This window comes from Osmerus eperlanus, chromosome 12 (assembly GCF_963692335.1).
Source record: "Osmerus eperlanus chromosome 12, fOsmEpe2.1, whole genome shotgun sequence".
In the NCBI taxonomy this organism is placed as follows: domain Eukaryota; kingdom Metazoa; phylum Chordata; class Actinopteri; order Osmeriformes; family Osmeridae; genus Osmerus; species Osmerus eperlanus.
In genome coordinates, this window is record NC_085029.1 from 7,076,521 (window position 1) to 7,080,660 (window position 4,140).

Below are 4,140 nucleotides of genomic sequence, written 5' to 3' on the forward strand. Positions count from 1 at the left end.
GAGACTTACAGGGAGAGAGAAAAAGAAGCAGTTGATAATAAGAAAAATAAAACAATTGTACGGGTGAACGGGTGGGGTAGGACTTGACTTCAAATGTTTCTCTCTCGTGGGGAAACTCTTCCTCTCATGGGGCAACTCTTCCGAAATACACCAAGCACGACATCGAAATCTCTCTTTCACCATAACAGCCTTGGTGAAGGTCAAAGGTTGCTGATAGGCTCTCTCATTAGTAGGTCAATGCTGATAAACCCAGTGGGAATGGCTGTGTGGTGAGTTCTTCCTCATTGGCTAGGGTGATGGGCTCACTCAAAGGGATCGTGTTCATCTGGCCAGCAGCCATTTTTGTTTGTGAAGAGAATTTTTTTTGTCAGTCATCACCCGTGAACCTGTGAACCCTTCACCAACACCCTACTTCTCTTCTCTCTCTGTGTGTTTCAGTGTCATTTTTTTCTTGTACTTCCTGTCAACAGAGCCACTGGTCATTGCACAACCTCTCAGCTGGGAGGGTGACCCAATCAGCGAGGTCGTGGTGATGACTCACCAGGTCCCCACAGGAAGTGGCCAGTAGGAAGCCAGGCGGAGTGTCTGAGGACGAGACAAGAGGGAGCAGACGGGGATAGAGTCTCTCTCTCTCCTTCACTCTCTCTCTCTCTGTGTTCGTTCTCGCCTCACCCCTCTCTTCTTCTCTCTCCTCCCCCTCCATCTCTTCTCTCGCCCTCGTTCTGTTCCTCTCCTGATCCTTTTCTTCCTCTTTCTCTCTCTCTCTTTCTTTTCCTCCCTCTTCATCCCTCTCTTCCCCTAATTCGCCCCTCTTCGCTCCTCCTGTAGTTGATCATGTTCATGGCCTGTGCAATTTTATGTCAGATATTCCCTGCATCTCTCTCTGACCATAAACCTCCACTCTAATAATAGGAAGCCCTGACACAGTCTCCTCTCTAATCTCCTGTCGCCTACGTGTGTGTGAGAGAGAGAATGAGAGAGAGAGAAAGTGAGACTGTGTGTGTGTGATTGTGTATGTGTGTGTGAGAGAGAGAGAGATAGAGAAAGACAGAGGGAAAGTAAGACTGTGTGTGTGGTTATTCTCGTCTCTGCACCATGGAGATAAGGCACCATTTGTTTTGGCCTGGAAGCCTGGTCCAACTTCCACTCACTAACTGTAATGTCTCAGTGATGTAGGACCAGTGATAGGACAGGAACCAGACCCACAACCTTCCATGGTTACGGCTACTTTGTGTGTTGTTAAGCACATTGTTACTGCGTCTCCTATCAGGGTTCTATCCATTCACAGCATACACCCCCCCTTCCACACACACACACACACAACACACACAAACACACAATCACTCACATACATACTACAGGAACTGTATAAACATGCATTAGGACATAAGAGAGGAATTCTTTATTGTTTTGCTTTGGCACCCTGTGCTATCCAGGCTAGCGATACGGTATCGGGGTAGTCTCCTTCCCAAGGTTGGGTCGGTAGTCTGGAGGAGGAAACCACCTTAGTCTGACGTAGGTGTTTTTACTTTCATCCTCCCCTCCTTCTCTCCTCCTCTCCTCCCTTCAGTCCCTCCACCTCCTCCTCTCTTTTCCTCCATCACCTTGTCCTCCCTATCTCTCTCACTGCTCTCCTCCGCCAACTTCACGTCTCCCTCTCCTCTCCTCCTCCTCTTCCCATCTCCCCCTCCTCCTCCTCTTCTCCTCTCCACCGTCTCCCCCTCCTCCTCCTCTTCTCCTCTCTACCGTCTCCCTCTCCTCCTCCTCCTCCTCTTCTCCTCCTCCTTTCCTCGTCCTCTTTCCATCCTCCACCCCTCTCCTTCTTTATGTCCACTTGTCCACTAAGACAGGAAGCAGAGCACAGGACACGGCAGCGTATGAAGGGCTGCTATATATAGGGAACAATGTACATAACATCCATTCCTCAGTAGGGAGTGTGTTGGTGTGTATTGTGTGTGACGTGTTGTCCTCGTGTGTGTTGACATTCCCAGTGTGAGACCAACAGGGAAACACCCTCGCAACTCATGCCCGGAGAACTCCCTGTCTCTCTGTGTGTGTGTGTGTCTCTCTCTCTCTCTCTCTGTCTCTCTCTCTCTTTCTCTGGACGAGGTGAGATTCTGGTCTGTCGGATTGTCAGGTGCTCTGAGGAGAGGTAGGGAACTCTGTCAATGCACGTCTATGAGAGGCCGTATAGGCCTTAATTCATACTTGATCTCACATACACGCCATGACCTCACATATATACCATCATACTCTCACATATATACCATTATACTCTCACGTATATACCATTATACTCTCACATATACACCATTATACTCTCACATACACGCCATGACCTCACATATATACCATTATTCTCTCACATATACACCATTATACTCTCACATATATACCATTATACTCTCACATATATACCATTATACTCTCACATACATACCATTATACTCTCACATATACACTATTATACACTCACATATATACCATTATACTCTCACATATACACCATTATACTCTCACATATACACCATTATACTCTCACATATACACCATTATACTCTCACATATACACCATTATACTCTCACACATACACCATTATACTCTTGCACATAAACTGGCATACTCTCTTACACACACAAAAATACCGTCTTATATGCACCATCATACTAAAGTATGACAATATATGTAAGAGACAAATAGTATGTGTGAAACAGAATGTTACTATATGCAAGAGAATAACAGGATGTGTAAGAGAGATAACTTATCTATGTGAGAGAGAATACTTGTCTATGTGAGAGAGAATACTTGTTTATGTGAGAGAGAATACTTGTCTATGTGAGAGAGAATACTTGTCTATGTGAGAGAGAATACTTGTCTATGTGAGAGAGAATACTTGTCTATATGAGAGAGAATACTTGTCTATGTGAGAGAGAATACTTGTCTATGTGAGAGAGAATACTTGTCTATGTGAGAGAGAATACTTGTCTATATGAGAGAGAATACTTGTCTTTGTGAGAGAGTTTGATTGAAACGGAAGGCAGTTTGATTGAAAAGGAAGTAGTACTCAGTTCCTGATTGGCTTACACATGAAGAAGGATTTGGGGTAGATGTAGCTAACGCCCACCTTCCCTATCAAGACGAGACTGAGTGACATGACAAGATGGATTCATCTATAACATTTTGCATACTCCAAATCCTAAGGCGTCATTGTAAGAAATGTTGTATCAAGGACGACAGCCATACGCGGAGGCTGTTTCTAACGCTAACGTTGACAATTAAATGCGCCGGCTCTTCAGACCTGGATCAGGTGCATCAAGGAGCGGCAGCAGCACTCTGTCAGGAGCTCGTCTTAATGCCAGCCAAGTGATGGCGCAATCCCAATATCAAACTCCGCAGTATTTCGGTTAAGACTCCTGACAGAGAGCTGCTGCCGCTCCGTGATGCACCTGATCCAGGTCTGAAGAGCCGGCGCATTTCATCGTTAGCGTTAGAAATAGCCACTGTGGATGGCTGTCGTCTTTGATTCCAACATTTCTGACAACGATTCAAGCAAATCCACTAAAAAACTCAAATGTAGAATTCCATAGTTGTTTAGGAAGCTATACCGACCCCCACTACTTGAGTCAAAAGTCCTAGATCAGTTTTTCAATTGATGAAACAAACTATCATTTAAATTAAAGCCAATGCCTGTGTGAATACCGTCCCGTGGCACTGGGGTTTTAACCGTTGACGTCTTTAATTAGCCGAGTGGTCTTTACACCCTTGGCTATTAACCTAAACTTCAATGCCACAAACTGAACTTGATGTCAATCTGTTCACAACATTTTCCAGTTGGGACTTTTAAGATCCTATTTGAGTGTAGGCCCCTATGCCCGATGAGTGCCCGCACCCATTCACTGCAACGAAAGCTTCATGGATCCGACTCGGAATCTGAGTTTAGAGACGCTTGACCAAAAAAATTGTTTGGCGTGTGGTGCGTTTTGGAATTGTTAATGTGATGTGTTCCCATCGTATTTAAGTTGACAAAGAAGAGGTTTGTTAATGTGACTGTATACATATCTCACTCGTACTGGCTAATCAGCTAACATGTTAAAGTAGCCTAGTATACATCCGAAGTCGCTGTCGTGAAACTAGCCTCA